Source organism: Physella acuta, unplaced genomic scaffold (genome assembly GCF_028476545.2).
Source record: "Physella acuta isolate Inbredline_101_S28 unplaced genomic scaffold, ASM2847654v3 ptg000453l, whole genome shotgun sequence".
Classification (NCBI taxonomy): Eukaryota; Metazoa; Mollusca; class Gastropoda; family Physidae; genus Physella; species Physella acuta.
Genome location: NW_026731972.1, coordinates 592501 through 615464, shown reverse-complemented (window position 1 = coordinate 615464; position 22964 = coordinate 592501). Strand labels below are relative to the sequence as shown.

Genomic DNA, 22964 nt, shown 5'->3' with positions numbered 1-22964 from the left:
TCTAGCCGCCGGCCAACTCAAAGTCACAGCAGACGTTGAATTTCAAATAAAAAAATAAACATTTCTGTCACTGTATAGTTGGTGGACCAATTAAATTTACGATCAGAGTTCCAGGACTTTTCATTGTGGGTATTCGGCAGTCGGGTAAGTGTTTATTATTAAAGTAAAAATGTGTTTGCTTATAACAAATCTTTTTGTTTTAATTTTGTTTCGTTTTTACGAGTTTTCGTGGGTTTTTAAAAAATTTAACCAAGAATAATTTTTGTTGTATTTTGATATTCACCCCTTTATTTCTCCGAAAAGCTGTGTGTATATACAGAATACTAAAAAAACACTTAACCTGTTTTGAATCAACTGTTGCTTAAATCAAATCTATATTTACTTATGATTGATTATTTGTAGTAGTTAACCTAAAATATTGTATTAGCGTAAGTTTTGATCGTAACTTTTCGTTGGAGTTTCGTCATTACAAGTTTGTATTGGCTCCTATCATCATTTCATGTAAGATTATTGTAAGGACCAGTAATATATTTTATTGATGAATTAGTCAACAATCAATCAACCTAACAACTGCGTTGTTTAAGCGAAAATGAGAATTAACTATCAAGTCTTTTTATTTAAAGATTAAGCGCAGATAAAATCATTCCCAACTTACTATAGTTGTTATAACTATTGAATCTGTACAATCCCAACTTTTTTCACCAGTAATAGTTAGTCCGTAACCGTTATAGAAAATCCCACCAGTCCTAAGCAATTATAATCCGTATCATCTCCCCAATTCACAACTTTATAACTAGTAAAGTCTCAACAACCCCCACCCTAACCTTTATAAAGTAAAAGTTTCAATAGCCTCTACCCTAACTTTTATAAAAGATTCAATAGCCTCTAACCTAACCTCTATAAAAGTGTAAATAGCCTCTACCTTAACCTTTCTAAAGTAAAAGCTTTAATAGCCTCTACCCTAACCTCTAAAAATGTCAATAGCCTCTTCCCTAACCTTTATAAAAATTGTCAATAGCCTCTACCCTAACCTTTATAAAGTAAAAGTTTCAATAGCCTCTACCCTAACCTTTATAAAAAATTGTCAATAGCCTCTTCCCTAACCTTTATAAAAATTGTCAATAGCCTCTACCCTAACCTTTATAAAAATTGTCAATAGCCTCTACCCTAACCTTTATAAAAATTGTCAATAGCCTCTACCCTAACCTTTATAAAAATTGTCAATAGCCTCTACCCTAACCTTTATAAAAATTGTCAATAGCCTTTACCCTAACCTTTATAAAAATTGTCAATAGCCTTTACCCTAACCTCTATAAAAATGTCAATAGCCTCTACCCTAACCTTTATAAAGTAAAAGTTTCAATAGCCTCTACCCTAACCTCTATAAAAATTTCAATAGCCTCTACCCAAACCTCTATACAAGTTTCAATAGCCTCTACCCTAACCTCTATAAAAAATGTCAATAGACCCTAACCTAACCTTTATAAAGTAAAAGTTTCAATAGCCTCTACCCTAACCTCTATAAAAATGCCAATAGCCTCTACCCTAACCTTTATAAAATGAAAGTCACCAACAAACGCCGGAAACCAAAAGATTGTTGAGAAAGATTTCTAGATGGATGAAGTTATTTTTAGCTCCATTTCCCTGCAGACACCAGCTCACGACTGGCTGAATAATGTGAGGTAATACAGTAGATTTCACGTCTGTTAAATAATGTGAGGTAATACAGTAGATTTCACGTCTGTTAATGTGAGGTAATACAGTAGATTTCACGTCTGTTAAATAATGTGAGGTAATACAGTAGATTTCACGTCTGTTAAATAAAGTGAGGTAATACAGTAGATTTCACGTCTGTTAAATAATGTGAGGTAATACAGTAGATTTTACATCTGTTAAATAATGTGAGGTAATACAGTAGATTTCACGTCTGTTAAATAATGTGAGGTAATACAGTAGATTTCACGTCTGTTAAATAATGTGAGGTAATACAGTAGATTTCACGTCTGTTAAATAATGTGAGGTAATACAGTAGATTTTACGTCTCTTCTTCCGTTTTGTTGGGGAAACGTCAACACATTCATTTCAGTAACTTTACCACCTTCGTTTGATTCTGGTAACTGGAATACCCGCACACATTAGGGCTGGGGAGGGAATGACGGCAGTTCTACCACCTACGTTTGATTCTGGTAACTGCAATACCCGCGTACATTAGGGGTGGGGGAGGGAGTAACAGCAGTTTTACCGCCAACGTTTTTAGTCCCTTAGATCTGATTTGGATCACTTTAACAATGACGTGTTAAACACCAGTTCAATTCCTTAAAATTAAGTTTACTTGATACTGGTAGACTTGTTACGAACTAAGTTTACTGTTCATAAACCAAGATAGCTAGAAGCTATCGAAAAGTGCAAAAAATTATTGACCATCTATCTTGACCGTACAAGAAAAAATATTAAAAAATTCCTGACCATCTATTAACTAAATTTACTAGTTATAAACCAAGATTGCTAGATGCTGGAGAAAGGTGCAAGAAATTCCTGTCCATTTATATCTTGACCGTGCAAGAAAAGTGCAAGAAATTCGTGACCTTCTCAACCTTGACCTTGCAAGAAATGTCTGACCATCGATCTTGACCGTATTAGAAAAATGTAAGAAATTCCTGACCATCATATCTTGAGCGTACGAGAAATTCATGACCATCTATATCTTGACCTTGCAAGAAAAGTGCAAGAAATTCATGACCATCTATATCTTGACCGTGCAAGAAAAGGAAATTCACGACCATCTATATCTTGACCGTGCAAGAAAAGTGCAAGAAATTCATGACCAACTATATCTTGACTGTGCAAGAAAAGTGCAAGAAATTCAAGACCATCTATATCTTGACCGTGCAAGAAAAGTGCAAGAAATTCATGACCATCTATATCTTGACAGTGCAAGAAAAGTGCAAGAAATTCCTGACCAACTATATCCTGACCGTGCAAGAAATTCCTGACCACCTATCCTGACCGTACAAGAAAAGTGCAAGAAATTCCTGACCACCTATCCTGACCGTGCAAGAAAAGTGCAAGAAATTCATGACTAACTATATCTTGAGCGTGCAAGAAAAGTGCAAGAAATTCTTGACCAACTATATCTTGAGCGTGCAAGAAAAGTGCAAGAAATTCATGACCATCGATCTTGACAGTGCAAGAAAAGTGCAAGAAATTCCTGACCATAGATCTTAACCGTGCAAGAAAAGTGCAAGAAATTCCTGACCATCGATCTTGACCGTGCAAGAAAAGTGCAAGAAATTCCTGACCATCGATCTTGACCGTGCAAGAAAAGTGCAAGAAATTCCTGACCAACTATATCCTGACCGTGCAAGAAATTCCTGACCACCTATCCTGACCGTACATGAAAAGTGCAAGAAATTCCTGACCACCTATCCTGACCGTGCAAGAAAAGTGCAAGAAATTCATGACTAACTATATCTTAAGCGTGCAAGAAAAGTGCAAGAAATTCATGACCATCGATCTTGACAGTGCAAGAAAAGTGCAAGAAATTCCTGACCATCGATCTTGACCGTGCAAGAAAAGTGCAAGAAATTCCTGACCAACTATATCTTGAGCGTGCAAGAAAAGTGCAAGAAATTCCTGACCATCGATCTTGACAGTGCAAGAAAAGTGCAAGAAATTCCTGACCAACTATATCTTGACCGTGCAAGAAAAGTGCAAGAAATTCCTGACCATCGATCTTGACCGTAGGCGCTACCCGCGGTGTGCTATCACGCAACCCGTGACGTCACGACGCTCTCATTTAAATTATGCAAATGAAGGTCACATGCTGATACACACAATTATAAATCATATTTTGTGACTGGGGTCTGTTGTGTGAAGCACTGGAGCTACACGGTCTGTAGTTGTGTGAATAGACGGATTTTTTTACTTGGATTTTTAGCTCCTTGAATAATACTAGTTACACCATTGGTTATAAATTTGTGTGAATAGCCTGCTTTAACATACTTTTGACGGTTGTGTGAACTGACTACATTATTGTTTTTATAATTGTGTGAATAGCCTGTTTAACTTACTTTGGACGGTTGAATGAATGGACTAGTTTACCCTTTTTATAATTTTGTGAATAACTCGAGTCACACTATGAATAGCCTGTTATATTTACTTTTAATAATTTTGCGAAATCTTGATTCAACCTATTTGTATTTTAGTAATGTAAATATCTTAGCTTATCTGTTTTATCTACCCTAGACCATTTGAAGTTTGAAGTCCGTCTCTTCGTTTGAAATGTTTTGAAATACGACCCCACTTAATTCCTCCGTGTTTTGTTTTTCTTAACCTCAGATCGTCTTCCAATTTTCCCATAATTCCTTCTTCAGTTTTCGCTTGGAGTATGCCTTAAACACATAGAAATGGCGGACAAATTTCTTCTCTTAATTGATTTTGTTGGGAACGGAGTCAGCAGGCTAATCAATGTTTGCACTTAATTTATTAGCACAATGAGCTCAAATGATTTCGCTGCCGTCTTTGAAATGTTAAACTCGTTATTGGGACATGAGAGGAGGACAGCGGCAGAAGTTTGATCAAAGAAAGTTTCTCTTTAGCTATTGCGTTTGTGCAAAATAGAGACAGGCAAACAACAGCGAATCAAATAACACGACGGATTTTGATCAGCCAATCAGCGTGGTGTTTACATATTTAAAGATTGATAGCATTGAAGCGAGTTGTATGACAATAAACATAGTACAGCTACAAGAATTACGTTTGAAACTAGAATTTACGTTGTAACAACGGACGCCATTTTTACTTTCTCGTATATACGTAGTATAGAGAAAGTATTGTAATCGTGCAAAAAAAAAAAAAATCGAGATTTTTACAAATCTCGACGTTTTACACCTCACTGATACGGAAAAACATAATTTTGCAATCTTGTCCGTGTGTCTGTGTGTGTGTGTGTCTGTGTGTGTGTCTGTCCGTGTGTAAACACGATAACTTGAGTACCGTTACAGCTAGGTTGATGAAATTTCATATATAAGTATTTTATCAAAATCGTAGATCTGTATCAACTTTTGAGCGATTTCCGATAACCGGAAGTGGTACTTTTCCTACTTTGAATTTTTTAAAAGCCTATAACTTGAGTACTATTTCAGATAGATAAATGAAATTTCACATGTAAGTAAAAGATCTAATTCACTACCTTCTGTTAAATTTTGAGTAATTTCCGTTGACTGGAAGTAGTAATTTACGCTACTTCCGATTTCTCAAAAAACTAATGTAAATTTTAAAAGTACTAATAATATTGCGCACTATTATGCGCTTTTTTATTTGCGTTCACTTGGTGTGCAATTAATTTGTCTACGAGATTTTATTCTATTTTTAAAACTTTAAGTATTTAAAATGGATTAAAAATCATGTCTATAGCCCGAGTTTCCATCCCCTGTTATTTTATATAAGAATATTCGAGAAAGTTTAGGGGAGATCACTCCCGGTTTATTGTAAAGTACGTTGGGACAAAGACTGGTTTTCTCGTTAGCTATTCGTAATTTTAATTGCGTCATTTGATTGCGATAAATGTTTTTTAGTGTTGCATATGCTACACTTTTTTTTTTCAATTTTTAAAATAGATTTTTTAAAAACTCAAACATGCAATTTAGTCGATATTTATAATAAAAACCTTTAGAAAAAAAATCGTATTATTGATTTTTTTTTCAAATTGTATTTTTTGAGATGTTGATTAAAAAAACCCAGTTGGTAAACGCCACGAAACCACTGTTGCATACATTTAAAAAATAGCCTCATAATTTTTTCTTGACAAACTTTTTTTGTAGTCATTTTAATAGGCCTCTTTCATGACAGAAGCAAATATGTCGGTACAATACTCATTACCTCAGTACAGTAGCATCTATCCCACTAACATAAGCACACGCCATACACAATAGTCACCCCCCCCCCACACCATCATCTCTGTACATCAACCAGTACATTTTGATGTTGTCAAGAATTTAACCATGCTCGTATAACACAATGATTTCTCCATCCCTCCCCCTCACGCATGCATTACTCATGTATAGATTTTTGCATTATGTCTACACTCACTTTAAAAAGGTGTCACGTGAACGGGGAACCAAAAACCTTTTGTAAATGTACTTCGTTACTTGGTCCCTGGCTCCAACTGGTGCAACAGTGGGTGACGTGGCATAGCTCACCATGTGTCACTGTACAAAACTTCTAGAATCTTAAGACAACTTATATGTGTCTAGATTAACTAGAATATTAAGACAGCTTACATGTGTTGATGTCTAATCTTAAGACAGCTTACATGTGTCCAGGTCTACTAGAATCTTAAGACAGCTTACATGTGTCCGGTCTACTAGAATCTTAAGACAGCTTACATGTATCCGGTCTACTAGAATCTTAAGACAGCTTACATGTGTCTAGAAAAACTAGAATCATAAGACAGCTTACATGTGTCCATCTCTACTAGAATCTTAAGACAGCTTATATGTGTCCGGTCTACTAGAATCTTAAGACAGCTTACATGTGTCCATCTCTACTAGAATCTTAAGACAGCTTACATGTGTCCGGTCGACTAGAATCTTAAGACAGCTTACATGTGTCCATTACTAGAATTTTAAGACAGCTTACATGTGTCCATTACTAGAATCTTAAGACAGCTTACATGTGTCCGGTCTACTAGAATCTTAAGACAGCTTACATGTGTCCAGAGGCTCCTGGTCAAGGGATTAACCTAATCTGGTTAGACCAACTATAAGGCCAGACGTTCGTTGCCCAAGGTGTTACTAGCAACGTGATTATGACGTCAGTAATGTATGCGTGTCACGTGTCTCTTCTCCGTTTACATCCGGGTTAAGGTGTTTGTAATGATTGAAGATTGTGTGGTTATGTTGGGATTGGGAACAGGGCATTTCCCCCCTGTCAATTACCCCCCGGATATTTCCCCCCCCCGACATTACCCCCCCCCCAGAGTAATTACCCCCCTGTCAATTACCCCCCTGTCAATTACCCCCCCCCCCCGCCCAGTAGGACATTACCCCCCCCCCCCGGACAGGGTTAGGGTTAGGGTTAGGGTTAGGGCTAGGGTTAGGGTTAGGGTTAGGGTTAGGGCTAGGGTTAGGGTTAGGGTTAGGGTTAGGGCTAGGGCTAGGGCTAGGGCTAGGGTTAGGGTTAGGGTTAGGGTTAGGGTCAGGGTCAGGGTTAGGGTTAGGGTTAGGGTTAGGGTTAGGGTTAGGGTTAGGGTTAGGGTTAGGGTTAGGGTTAGGGTTAGGGTTAGGGCTAGGGTTAGGGTTAGGGTTAGGGCTAGGGTTAGTGCTAGGGTTAGAGTTAGAGCTAGGGTTAGGGTTAGGGTTAGGGTTAGAGCTAGTTTTAGGGTTAGGGTTGTGTCTAGCTTTGGTTTTGGTTTTGTGTGAAGTTTTAGGCTAAGGTGGATGCTTAGGTTTTGGTCTTTTTCTTAAGGTTTGGATTAAAGTAGTATATAGGGATAAAATTCTAGTTAGGATTTTAACTTGAGAGGGGGGGGGGGTAATTCCCCGGGGGGGGGGGGGGTAATTGACAGGGGGTAATTGACAGGGGGGTAATTGCTCCGGGGGGTAAATACGGGGGGAAATGTCCGGGGGGGGGGAAATATCCAGGGGGTAATGTCCTGTCTTCTTACTTCTTCTTCTTAGTCCTCTTTGCTCCTTATGGAGCATAGGGCCTCCACCATTTCCTTCCATTTCTTCCTATCCTCGGCTATTAATTTTGACATCTCCCAAGACATCCCTATTGGCTTCAGTTCTTCAAGAAGACTCCGCCTCCAGGTCTGTCTTGGGCGCCCTCTCTTCCGCTTTCCCTGGGGGTTCCACTCAAGCGCTTGGCGTGTAACATTTGTGTGAGCCTTTCGCAGTGTGTGACCCACCCAGCGCCACTTCCTCCTTCTTATTTGCACACCTATAGGCTTCTGCCTAGCTTTCCTTCGGCACTTTGTCCTGCCATCTCAGTTTCAGTATCTGTCTAAGGCATCTATTCATGAAGGTCTGTATCTTTGCTGTGCTTGCCTCGGAGACTCTCCATGTCTCTGCTCCATACAGCAGAACTGCCTTGACATTAGAGTTAAATTCTTTAAATATCCTAATTTTTGTGGTAATGGAGATGGCCGAACTTTTCCATATGGGTCGCAGGACTGTGAAAGCGCAGCGGGCTCTATTAACTCTAGCGCGTATGTCCTCCTCTGTGCCTCCCGTTTTGCTGATCTTGCTGCCAAGGTAGACAAACTCTTGCACATCATTTACCTGTCTTCCGTCTATTGACACTGGAGCCTCCTGTTTATTGTTAATTCTCATCATTTCCGTCTTTTCTTTGTTGATCTTCAGACCTACGCGCTGCGAGATGGCTCCTAATGCATCAACTTTTTCTTGCATGTCCTGTAGCCTGTGCGAGAGTAAGGCAAGATCATCTGCAAACTCCAGATCTTCTAGTTTCCCCGTAATGTCCTGTAGCCGTTGGGATTATGATAACTTGGGTTCAAGTGGTGATATTAGGTTTGGTAAAGGTGATGTTTTATTGTTATGACGTAGGATGGTTGGTGACGGGATGACATAGGTTGATGGTCAGATGACATAGGTTGATGGTCAGATGACATAGGTTGATGGTCAAATGACATAGGTTGATAGTCTGATGTAGTGGCATAGGTTGATGGTATGATGTGGTGGCATAGGTTGATGGTATGATGTAGTGGCATAGGTTGATGGTCAGATGACATAGGTTGATGGTCAAATGACATAGGTTGATGGTCTGATGTAGTGGCATAGGTTGATGATATGATGACATGGGTTGAAGGTCTGATAGCATAGGTTGTTGTTATGAAGTGAATATAGTTTACAATGTGGCAATTTGGGGTCGTCCATAAATGACGTCACACGCGTTTGGGGGAGGAGGGGGTCCATAATTTTGTGACGGTGTGTGATGAGGATACAGGACATTACCCCCCCCCCTTCCGTCAATTGCAGGGGGTAATTGACAGGGGGTAATTACTCGGGGGGGGGGGGTAATGACGGGGGGAAATGTCCGGTGGGTAATTGGCGGGGGCAGTCGGATGGAGGTAATGCTCTGTTCCCGTGTGATGAGGAGGAGGGGGGGGGGTGTTCAGATAGTGTGACGGTACATCTTTGCTTTATAAAAAAAAGTAATGTTAGAGATTATTATATTTAAACCGTTATTTTAGAATACTGTTTTGATAAATTGCAATAGAAATTGATTGATTTACTCTATGTTGGCCGAACTCCGTCAAGATGTTAGAAAAAAATCAATGTTTAAAGAAAAATTCAACTGCAATTTTGAGGAGGGTGGGAGGGATAGTGGTCTGAGATGTGACGCTATTTTAGGGGGTGGGGGCTTTTTGTGAAAATGTGTGACGGAGGGGAGGTAAAATCGTTAAAAAAGCGTGAGGTCATTTATGGATGACCCCTATAGGTTGATGTTGACATAGTTTGATCTGGGGATAAGTATTGGTAAGGATATGTTATTTTATATTTTGATTTTATGCACAATATTGAGTGGCTGTTTTGGAAAAAAAATAATATTGATTTTATAATTGAACTCCATGTTTCATGTTACTAAACATATATAATTAGCAATAAAATAATTTTAGAACAGGAGACGTGAGCGAAACTAAGCCCTGCACAGCTCCGTATCGTTTCATTCCACTTGATCTTCTCAGGAGTATCAGCTAGGCTAGAGTTATCTCCCAGCTTGCGAGGAACTCTTTAATCGGGGAGAATGTAGACTATCAGGCTGCCGTCCACACAGAGGCCAAACGACAGTTGCCGTTTGATGGGACCATTGAATCGTAGCTGGACACCCCCTCCTCCACCTCCCAGTCTAAACTTCTGTTAAGAATTAAAGAAATGAAGCAGAAAGGTGAAGAATTTAAACAAAAAAAATTGGAATAGAAGGAACGAGTTAACGGATGAAACTGAATGTGAAATAAAAACAAAATTTAAAACTTATAAGACAAAGAAACGAATGAAAAAATATTTTTTGTTTGCGTCGTCAAATTGCTCTTGGGTTAATCGAGATTTAATTATTGAGGTCGGGCCTTGTTCTTTTTTAAACCGTTTCAAAGACGGAATAAAGTGAGGGAAAAAAGTAAGCAAGGTTGGGCGTTCTATTTCAAACATTATGCTCTAGCTACATTCTAACTACACACACACACACACAACATCCCAGCTACACGCACAGACATACACAGCATCCTAGCTACACATATAGACATACACAGCATCCTAGGTTCACATACAGACATACACAGCATCCTAGCTACACATATAGACAACATACTACCTACACATTCAGACATACACAATATCCTACCTGCACAAAGATATACACAATACCCTAGCTACACACAGTCATACATAATAGCCTAACTACAAACACACATACAAACAACAGAGCTGTAAATACATACACACAAAATACCATAGCTTAACTTACACACAAATAAACTACGGAGTAGAGATTAATTCCCTGATTTATTATTACATAAGTAGCCGGGTGTTCAATGACTTATTCACACATAGACCTGCTCCTAGATAAGATAGGTCTTTAATTTATTCGCCCTACTGTTCTGTTATTTACATAATCATAGAGTGACCGCTCAATTAATGACATATTTTATTATTGACCTGATTCAAGAGCGACCCCATATTTGGTCCCTTATTGGCTTGTTCCTTGAGTTGAACTCATTCATCTCCCTATTAAAACATTGACCTATTCCTATACTGACCCCTCAACCAATGACCTATACACACACTGACCTGTTCCTAGCCTGACCCCATCATCCAGTGACCTATACACACTGTCCATTGATTGATGCCCTTATCCAATGACCTATTCACACATTGACCTGCCCCTCAAGTGACCCCCTCATCCAATGACCTATTCACACATTGGCCTGTTCCTAGCCTGACCCCCTCATCCAGTGACCTATTCACACATTGGCCTGTTCCTAGCCTGACCCCCTCATCCAGTGACCTATTCACACGTTGACCTGTTCCTCAAGTGACCCCCTCATCCAGTGACATATTCACACAATGACCTGTTTCTCAAGTGACCCTATCATCCAGTGACCTATTCACACATTGACCCACTCCGGTCTGAGCACATCTGGCCATCCAACAAGTTTTTTCTGGAAGAATCGATTCGTCTGGCCAGGTCTTGTCGTGGCTCTGCACGCCGTGAAGCTTTTGGACGTCTTGGCCGATATCATCAGGTCAGGCACGCTGGAGAAACACCAGGTCAAGCAGCTGTTGAACCGTCAGAGCAAACATTCGATCTAGCTCTACAACAACTGGACGGGCCAATCAAGGCGTCGCTAGACGCTTTGTTCTAGACAAGTACTGGGAATGTTGGTTCTTTAGATAAGTTCAGTGAATGTTGGTTCTTTAGATAAGTTCAGGGAATGTTGGTTCTTTAGACAAGTTCAGGGAATGTTGTTTCTTTAGATAAGTTCAGGGAGTGTTGGTTCTTTAGACAAGTTCAGGAAATGTTGGTTCTTTAGATAAGTTCAGTGAATGTTGATTCTTCAGAAAAGTTCAGTGAATGTTGGTTCTTTAGATAAGTTCAGAGAATGTTGGTTCTTTAGATAAGTTCAGGGAATGTTGGTTCTTTAGATAAGTTCAGTGAATGTTGGTTCTTTAGATAATTTCAGTGAATGTTGGTTCTTTAGATAAGTTCAGGGAATGTTGTGTCTTTAGACAAGTTCAGTGAATGTTGGTTCTTTAGATAAGTTCAGGGAATGTTGGTTCTTTAGACAAGTTCAGGGAATGTTGGTTCTGTAGATAAGTTCAGTGAATGTAGGTTCTTTAGACAAGTTCAGTGAATGTTGGGTTGGTTCTTTAGATAAGTTCACTGAATATTGTTTCTTTAGACAAGTTCAGTGAATGTTGTTTCTTTAGATAAGTTCAGTGAATGTTGGTTCTTTAGATAAGTTCAGGGAATGTTGGTTCTTTAGATAAGTTCAGTGAATGTTGGTTCTTTAGATAAGTTCAGTGAATGTTGGTTCTTTAGACAAGTTCAGTGAATGTTGGTTCTTTAGATAAGTTCAGGGAATGTTGGTTCTTTAGACAAGTTCAGGGAATGTTGTGTCTTTAGATAAGTTCAGTGAATGTTGGTTCTTTAGACAAGTTCAGGGAATGTTGGTTCTTATATAAGTTTATTGAATGTTGGTTCTTTAGACAAGTTCAGTGAATGTTGGTTCTTTAGATAAGTTCAGGGAATGTTGGTTCTTTAGATAAGTTCAGTGAATGTTGTTCTTTAGACAAGTTCAGTGAATGTTGGTTCTTTAGATAAGTTCAGCGAATGTTGGTTCTTTAGATAAGTTCAGGGAATGTTGTTTCTTTAGATAAGTTCAGTGAATGTTGGTTCTTTAGATAAGTTCAGGGAATGTCGGTTCTTTAGATAAGTTCAGTGAATGTTGGTTCTTTAGATAAGTTCAGTGAATGTTGGTTCTTTAGACAAGTGAAAAAAAAAATTAAAATTTCCAAAATAAATTGGTTTACCAATTTAAAAAAAAAAGTTTGTGTTGATGGAGTGAAGCCTAAAAACGACTCTCATACGAAATTTTACCTAAACCAGCGTCTAACGACATATAAACGAAATAAAGCTACAAAATATCCAAGGCAAGCCTCGAGAGTTGTTTAACCAGTGAAGGGAGATAATCTTCTTGTATTGCCCAAGACAGGGTTGCCAGTTAATACTATTGACTTCATTTAAAGGTCGGATCATGCCCTAACTCTCCCCGCGTTGGTGGGGAAATTGGACATGACGTCTGCTCACTACGTCACTCAAGTTTTAGTGGGGGTGGGGGGGCAGATTTTTTAGCCTCCCTTACAATCACTACACGTTATAATGGATGTCGTCACATAAAGTATATGGAGTAAATAATCCTTTTATGGGAAACATAATGGATATCGCAGTGAAATTTAGTGAAAAATATATTTCCTGAGTCACAGGTAGCTGGTTAAATATGAATAAGTTCTACATTTGTATTGTAAAGTGGATAAATTACGGCCATTTTCAATTCAAAACAATAAACTTACAGGTTTTTTTATTATATGCCTTTTTGTAAAAGTATGTATTTAAAAATTATAAGCAATACATCCTTAAAATTATAAAGAATACATCCTTTAAATTTGTAAACAATACATCCTTAAAAGTGTGAAGAATACGCCCTTTAAAGTAGTAAAGAATACATCCTTTAAAGTAGAAAAGAATACACCCTTTTAAGTAGAGAAAAATACATCCTTAAAAGTTGTAAGTAAAGAATAAACCCTTAAAATCTGTAAAGAATACATCCTTCAATTGTGAAAAGAATATATCCTTAACAGTAGTAAAGAATACATCCTTAAATTGTGAAAAGAATACATCCTTAATAGCTGTAAAGAATACATCCTTCAAATGTGTAAAGAATAGGCCTACATCCTACATGTAAAGAATACATATTTAAAATATGTAAATGATACATCCTTAAAAGGAGTAAATGAAACAGTCGCTGTTGATAAACTGGTAAATCTAGTAAACGAAGACTAGGCTATCACAGTATTAGGTATTTATTCTATAGCACAAACATCCGCGACAACGTCACAAAGTCATATGAACCGTCACATATGCATATAACCCCCATCACTGTGTGTATGTATGTTTGATCATAAGTGTGCATTATTGTTAATCTAAAAATAATATATATATATATAAAATATATATATAAAATATATATATATATATATATATGTAACCTTCCCGAGTCTATCCCACTGTTCGACAACGCCAAATGTTACCGAGTCTATTCCACTGCTCGACAACGCCAAATGTAACGAGTCTATTTGCTTGTAGTGCCAAATGTTAACGAGTGTATTTACTCATTCTACACAACATCGACCACAATATAGATACTCGAAGATGCAGGTTTACCATTGATCCTTTTATTACATGAATCAAAAGAAATGCTTCACAATAATATAATGAATCAACTGACCCCCAACCGTCCTCACTAGTCTTCACATAACCGAATGCACATGTCTATCGTCCCTATTAACACAATACGTCTACACCGTTCAGTAACCAACTGAGTTCCCTACTGTCCACCGTCCTTTGATACTCTCCGACTGACTCGTTCTCAGCTGTCGCCTTCCTATCTATCCCTTCGTATTCGTAATCGTATTCGTACTCGTATTCGTACTCGTATTCGTACTCGTATTCTAATCGTTGCATCAGAATATTAATTGCGCAGCTTCTGTCATACAATCCGATTAATAAACAATCTGCACTGTTACGTCAGCCTGTGAACTGCGCAGCGGCTTTGTCGTATCGCTTCCCAAACTACGCCTTGGCTTTGTGATCGTTATCAGCCCAACACCTGCACTATTGCGTTGTTATCGTCTCTGGTAACTACACTAGTTACATATATATATATATATATATATATATATATATATATATATATATATATATATGTATATATATATATATATATATATATATATATATATATATATATATATATATATATATATATATATATATATATATATATATATATATATATATAAGCGTAAGCTTAGATCCCAATATTTATTACAGTTATAAGAGAGATTTAATGTAAAACAAAACAAAAAACTTAGGATACATTTTGTGTCAACACCGCTCTCTGAGGCAAGTGTCAACACCGTGCTATGAGCGTGACGTTTTATGTTGCCAGGAAAAATTGGGGTCATGCGAGGGAGTGGCCACGCGTTTATTAGATCTTCGAGATATAGTTTCTCCTGCCAGCTTGCCTTCCATCATCCCTCCTGGCACGGTGTCGAAAAATGGTTTTAAAAAAATAAAATTTTGTAATAGAGGTTAAGGAACAAATCTCAAGTTCCAGTTGACATTTTTGTTTGAAAAAAAAAATTCTGTATTCTCATGTTTTGTAATAATTTTTTTTTTTACATTTGAGTTTTTTGGCCGAATAAAAATGATATTTCACCGAGGGTTCTTCTGTATCAAAAAATATTTTAACTTTGTTAAAAAATTCTCATTAAAAACAAAACAAAAACACATGTTCCTATTCATATTTTTAATGAATATCACGTGTCTGTTATTTTTCTGGCAAATCATTGAAAACTTGTTTTTTTTAGAAACTAAAACGGGAGTCTACCCCAGGTTAAAAATCTGGACCAATTAAAGCTAATTACATTTGAAAATTATGACCAATTGAAGCTATTTACTGTATAACTACATTTGATAATCTGGACCACTTAAAACTATTTCCTGTATGATTAAAATATAATCTCTAAAACAAATTGTTTTAAGACGGTTTAAAAGTGCGCTAACAATTCTTCAGACATTGCATCTATTCCCACATGTGTTTCACACCTCCACCACCACTCCGTGACACGTGCGACAGCAGCAACAATTAAAGCTGCTCAAAACTCTTCAATATATCAACGTGCAAATCATCAACACCCAAACAAGCTAAACTGGTCGATATATATATATATATATATATATATATATATATATATATATATATATATATATATATATATATATATAAATATATATATATATATATATATATATATATATATATATATATATATATATATATATTATATAGGCCTATATATATTATATATTATATATATATATATATATATATATATATATATATATATATATATATATATATATATAAATGCCTCCATTACTGTGTCCTATATTAAAGGTTCGATAAACTCTTTTATGAAAAATGTTGGTTAAGATGTTACATGTTATCTCTAAGCTTAAAGATAAAAGTTTTGACATAGGTAAATAAAATGTCAGGTAACTCAAAAAACGTATTCTCCCTGGTCAGTAAACTAACACTTTTGAAGGAATGTAAAGATTCTCCAAATATGTATAGAGCACATTGTAAAACGGCCTGTAGATCCGATAGAAACCGGTTCTTTTGAACAATATTGAGGGTTTTTTTAAACGTCTTTGAAGGCATATTTCAAACATCTCAGAATGTGCCTTTCAAAGACCAAAAAAGGTGCTATTTAAACATTCTTGAGTGCGCATTTTCAAAATATACAAGACGCCTTTATAACATCTTCACCGGTGGTTTTTATAGATTTTTGACAGCGTTTTATAACCTGTTATAAATTATTCTTATAATTCATCTCAGTCAAAGTAGTTCTTAAAAAACCTTGCGAACATTGTAAAAACATTTAGCAACAACCCGACTCACAACAATTAGATTTGCGATACTAGATCGTACAAATGTTGTACGGATAATTTCTCATATATTTATCATAACGTTGTTTTGGTATCTCTCTAACACTGAAAATATGTACGTTTCTAGAGACTGGATAGCGAAATTTATCTTATTTATAACACGGTTTAAAGTATGTGTTAAAATATATCTATAAATTCTACTTGAGTGATCACTTTTTACCAATATAGTAAAATATATGTAAGACTTTTCAGCTTGGTAGAAAATTACTCTTTAAGTTACCGCTTGTCTATTTGGTAGAACATTCGAGAAATATCTTTAGAAAAATGCACTGGGATGTGGGCTCAAAAAAGTGACATTTCCCATTTAGTGCAGACAGCAGTATTTTCAGAGAAAACAATTTTTTTCTCAGTTTTTCTAATCTGTTCAAAGACGTGTTTTCCTCTTTTTTTTCTGACACCAGAATCTGAGTCTGATTTCTTCTCTATACAGCACAAGTATTTAGTAGTTTGGTACCCACACTCGCTGTGGTGTAACCAACCATGTTCGATACGATCAGCTCTGTGTTGGTGTCTGCTGTAATCAACATCTTTCATGGATAATTAATGAGTTTTATAACAATTTTTTTTCTTGTTTTAATGTTTAAGTTAGGTAAATAGTTAAGTTCCCTTTTCGAACCTAACGGTCCGTGGAGCAAGTGAAGTAGAGTTCACCTGTTTCTGTGACCTAGGTATATGAAGTTAGATACCTGCCTTTTATACAGAAAACATACAGAATATGTATTAGATCACTCTTTTCTTCTGCAGTTAGATTTTATTAGTCCATTTAAATTATAATCTATAATTGAGTCTATCCCAGTTATGCATGATTTCCTATCTAGTATAATACGTATAATCTGAAGAATTAGCTACGTGTATTAAAATCTCATGTTCGGTCGGTCTTCGAGTTTAGACATGCGCAGATGATATTTATAGATATCCAATTCCTGGATTTAGAAAAAAATAAATAGCAAAAATAGCTCACTGCACATATTGCAGTAGCGGGCACAATTTAGCTTAGATTTTACAAAATTATACAATGTATCGATTTTTTCATGTAGTTATTATGCTAAACTTTTCTATGAGTACTTAGTTATCCTTATATTATTCATATATTTATTGAATGGTAACATATTGTTATAATATCTCAATAAGTCTAGATTACGAATTTGAATTTAAATTAAAAAAATATAATCTACTGCGCGGATTATGGAATAGGATATCTCTAGAGCAACGAGGCAGCACAAAGAACTCGCGAGATTGAATGGCATGTTGGTAGAAAACGATAAGAATTCTGCACCTTGAGAAAACAGACGATTTCAAACCTCGTTTTTTTTGTTTGTGTTCTCTCTTTAATGGCATCCTTTGTTGTTTTTTCGGATGTTTATATACACAGGGGCGGGCTGGCATGATCAGGGGCGGACTGGCGTGGCCAGGGGCGTAGCTAGAGCACAACATTTAACTGTTGAGCTAGAGATACATGGGAGTTTTCTATGAGACTTGCTCGATGTTGATTCAATGCATGGGCCTAGCCATCGTGAAGCAAATTGGCGAGGGGTGGGGGCAGGGTATTCCTTTCCGGTGGTTAATCAGCAAAGAAGTCGATATTGAGTAGAGTCGATATATATATATATATATATATATATATATATATATATATATATATATATATATATATATATATATATATATATATATATATTTATAAGCCCCTTTTTATATATAATGGTAGTAAAAAATTAGGCAATCCATCAAGTAGTACCGGAACTGTAACAATTACAAAGTGGCCTGTATTTCAGTACACAGAAGTAACCAAAGCAAAAACATAGTGGCCTCAAATTATCACTTCAATCAGCTAATCTTAGCTTATAATCAGGCTATTTTCCATTAACATTTTTTTACGTAATTAGAAATTAGCATAAGCCCAACATGATCTGAAGACGTCACCAGACTTAATTAGCCTGGTTATCAACACCCGCATTAGCCTGTCAATCAGAATGTCTTTAATTAATCCACTCAAGAAGCAGAAAGGCTAGCCTCATCAACTGCGTTTTTCTTGTGAATGAAAAAGATTCGCCTGACGTATTTTAACAGGTCCACATTATTTCTGGTTGAAATTCATTCTAAATAAACTTCCGTGTACTTTTAGTTTTTCCAAACTATCGTCACCACTAAAGAAAGCTATTTTAAAAAAAACTATACTAAAAAAGACGTATAAACTTTGTCTGTTTGCATTCTTCTCATTTAACCCACAACCTGATTTCACATACTGATGTTGTGTATAACTTAATCCTTGACCCATCCTACTATTGAATTACAATCATTATAACAGACAAGTTGTATAATTTACTGGGAGTATTTTAAATACAAAACAGAAATAAAAATGAAATAATAATAAAATTTTGCAAATAAGATACATTTGATTAATTAATTAATTGAATATACTCAAAAATCATTGTAACTAAAATACTTTTTATTCAACTTTAAAACAATTTGTATTATTGTAGCTCATAACAATATTTATTTCGCTTTCTATTCATACAGATGCGTCAAAATATTGTACGATATAGAATATTTAGTCAGACTTTGCACACTATTCCTTCTATGTTATCTGGTATAATTTCACCTATGTAAATGACCACTATTGCACTGACTTTCTCAACAAACGTAAACTGGCTAGGAAAAAAAAATCAGTTCAAGCGAGTTTTGATGATATGTGTGAGGCCAATAAAGACACTAAGTTACTCCCCCTCTTGGTATATCTATGAGGCTAATAAAGATAGTTACTCCCCCTTGCAGCAGCCAAATATTTAGAACGGCTTGACTTGCCGGCTAGGCCATTCTTCACGTCCCTGGCCAATCTTTACTGCTTCGTTTGTGCCAGATTGTCCGAGGATAAGAGAAAAAACTGGCCAGTCTATTCAGACCGCGTCATCATGGTCATTTTCTCTCTTTACACAACTAACTCCCCCAAAATTGGATCTGGCCGATGACTGGCCGATGACTGGACGATGGCTATTGAAACGGACAGTCCACTATAGAGTCACTTGAGAACTGTGTACAACTAGGCTATGATAGTAATGTTGATTGTTTGCCGGCTCTGGTAGTAAAGTTGATAGTTTGCCGGCTGTGGTAGTAATGTTGTTTGCCGGCTTTGGTAGTAATGTTGATTGTTTGCCGGCTCTGGTAGTAATGTTGATTGTTTGCCGGCTCTGGTAGTAATGTTGATGTTTTCCGGTTCTGGTAGTAATGTTGATAGTTTTCCGGCTCTGGTAGTAATGTTGATTGTTTGCCGGCTCTGGTAGTAATGTTGATTGTTTTCGGCTCTGGTAGTAATGTTGATTGTTTGCCGGCTCTGGTAGTAATGTTGTTTGCCGGCTCTGGTAGTAATGTTGTTTGCCGACTCTGGTAGTGATGTTGATAGTTTGCCGGCTGTGGTAGTAATGTTGTTTGCCGGCTCTGGTAGTAATGTTGATAGTTTTCTGGCTGTGGTAGTAATGTTGTTTGCCGGCTCTGGTAGTAATGTTGATTGTATGCTGGCTCTGGTTGCAATGTTGATTGTTTGCCGGCTCTGGTAGTAATGTTGTTTGTCGGCTCTGGTAGTAATGTTGTTTGCCGGCTCTGGTAGTAATGTTGATAGTTTTCTGGCTGTGGTAGTAATGTTGTTTGCCGGCTCTGGTTGTAATGTTGATAGTTTTCTGGCTGTGGTAGTAATGTTGTTTGCCGGCTCTGGTTGTAATGTTGATAGTTTGCCGGCTCTGGTAGTAATGTTGATAGTTTGCCGGCTCTGATTGTAATGTTGATTGTTTATTGGCTCTGGTAGTAATGTTGATTGTATGTTGTTTGCCGGCTCTGGTTGTAATGTTGATAGTTTGCCGGCTCTGGTTGTAATGTTGATAGTTTGCCGGCTCTGATTGTAATGTTGATTGTTTATTGGCTCTGGTAGTAATGTTGATTGTATGTTGTTTGCCGGCTCTGGTTGTAATGTTGATAGTTTGCCGGCTCTGGTTGTAATGTTGATAGTTTGCCGGCTCTGATTGTAATGTTGATTGTTTATTGGCTCTGGTAGTAATGTTGATTGTATGTTGTTTGCCGGCTCTGGTTGTAATGTTGATAGTTTTCCGGCTCTGGTTGTAATGTTGATAGTTTGCCGGCTCTGATTGTAATGTTGATTGTTTATTGGCTCTGGTAGTAATGTTGATTGTATGTTGTTTGCCGGCTCTGGTTGTAATGTTGATAGTTTGCCGGCTCTGGTTGTAATGTTGATAGTTTGCCGGCTCTGATTGTAATGTTGATTGTTTATTGGCTCTGGTAGTAATGTTGATTGTATGTTGTTTGCCGGCTCTGGTTGTAATGTTGATAGTTTGCCGGCTCTGGTTGTAATGTTGATAGTTTGCCGGCTCTGGTTGTAATGTTGATAGTTTGCCGGCTCTGATTGTAATGTTGATTGTTTATTGGCTCTGGTAGTAATGTTGATTGTATGTTGTTTGCCGGCTCTGGTTGTAATGTTGATAGTTTGCCGGCTCTGGTTGTAATGTTGATAGTTTGCCGGCTCTGATTGTAATGTTGATTGTTTATTGGCTCTGGTAGTAATGTTGATTGTATGTTGTTTGCCGGCTCTGGTTGTAATGTTGATAGTTTGCCGGCTCTGGTTGTAATGTTGATAGTTTGCCGGCTCTGGTAGTAATGTTGATAGTTTGCCGGCTCTGATTGTAATGTTGATTGTTTATTGGCTCTGGTAGTAATGTTGATTGTATGTTGTTTGCCGGCTCTGGTTGTAATGTTGATAGTTTGCCGGCTCTGGTTGTAATGTTGATAGTTTTCCGGCTCTGGTTGTAATGTTGATAGTTTGCCGGCTCTGGTAGTAATGTTGTTTGCCGGCTTGTGGATTGTTTGTTGGCTCTGGGAGAGCCTGGAAATCACATGCATCACGCTAGGCACTGGAACAGTGACGTGATTTGGTATATGTTTGAATAGTCAGAGATCTAGTGTATGTGTGTTAACAGGGTTCAGAAATATGTGTCTGTTAACAAAAAATATCTGAATTTTCACACATATCTGTGATTGTTCACACATATCTGTGATTGTTCACAAATATCTGTGTGGGTTCACAAATATCTATGATTGTTCACAAATATCTGTGTGGGTTCACAAATATCTATGATTGTTCACAAGTATCTGTGATTGTTCTCAAATATCTGTGTGGGTTTACAAATATCTGTGATTGTTCACAAGTATCTTTGATTGTTCCCAAATATCTGTGTGGGTTCACACATATCTGTAATTGTTCGCAAAAAATATCTGAGTGAGTTCACATTTGTCAAACATTTGAGAACCCTGGTGAACCTAAACAAATATTTGTGAACGTACACAAACATGAATGGATAACAGAACCTTATCATCAAATTACAGTTACATGGAAACATTTTTCTAAAGAATTTCGTTTAGAAATAATAAATCCAGATTTTAATGAGGTAGACTTGATTTGCTTTCGGCAAAAGGCAAACAGCTGACGCGATCCCATGTGTGAAGTGGTTTCAAATTTATTTAACATTTATTTTAGCATCAAGGATCACGAATAACGTTTCAAAATTCCTTTCTAGTGTTTAAATAACTCGTTTTCTTTCTACCTGGTCGGCGCTAGTGGGTACTGCATTAGGTAAATAACAAGAGGTGTGATGACGTGATACCCAAAGCATGTCGTTATGCCAGATACGCGGAGAATTTGATGCCAATTTACTGGCACTCGACAAAACATCCCCGCTCGAAATTTCTCCGAAAAATTTAATCTGCCCGATACAAGTTTGTGATCTTCTGCAACAATTTCATTGCTAGCAGCGAACCTGGCAAGTTTTTAACCTTCCTTTTTATCAAAACCTGGCCACGAAATCTGGCCGCCATTGCCGCGACTTCCGGTGAGGGGGTCCTCCAAGTGATTTTAAAAATTACTTTCTTCAAGCCCAAATTGATTTTCATCAGACACCCTTGAAAACCAATTCCAGCAGCTCACGACGAGGAATCGGCGAGAATCAAACAGAAATTCGTGAATGCCAGCAGAAAGGGCCCCCCGACACACGGGCCCCCAACTGTACGGCGCCCTTGTGTTGAGGGGTGTGAGAGCAAGGACGGATCATTACCCGGGACAAGGCAACCCTTTTAGCCCGGGATTGTCGCGGTTCTCGGCGCCCAGTGAGGGGCTGATATGTACGACTCTGTTGCCCCACAACCCCCCCCCCCCCCCCATAGAGCTGATATGTTCGACTCTGTTGCCCCACAACCCCCCCCCCTCTAGAGCTGATATGAACGACTGTGTTGAACCCCCCACCCCACCCCTAGAGGTGATGTGTCCAAATGTGTTGCCACGCCGCCCCCTCCCCTCTGGTCAAATATTCCAATAGCTGACCAGACCTGTAAATTCTTCTCCGTCTTAAAGCATATCCAGCTCAGATGTGTGTACCCCGTCATACAAGAATACACCACGTGATTTGATATCTTCGTTAACTATTTGTGGGCTATTGTATACATACCAGCAGTCAGGGAACTGTTGTATCCGTGTTAAATGGCAGGGAACTGTTGTATCTGCGCTATCAGAAGTTTTCTGCCAGGAATGAGTTTATATCTGCCATTTGATTTTCACCTCAACACATGAATCGATTAAGTGAACAGGCAGGGAGTGT

The 22964-nt window shown here is 37.5% G+C and overlaps 1 protein-coding gene across 1 annotated transcript in view; it reads left to right on the top strand.

Annotated features, from left to right (window-relative positions):
* The window catches only part of LOC131943341 (neuronal acetylcholine receptor subunit alpha-10), a 132939-nt gene continuing 109975 nt past the window's right edge, over positions 1-22964 (top strand). The window contains exon 1 of the mRNA XM_059303404.1: positions 1-144. The gene's annotated coding sequence lies outside the window, so the exon portion shown is untranslated. The remainder of the gene's footprint in view (positions 145-22964) is intronic.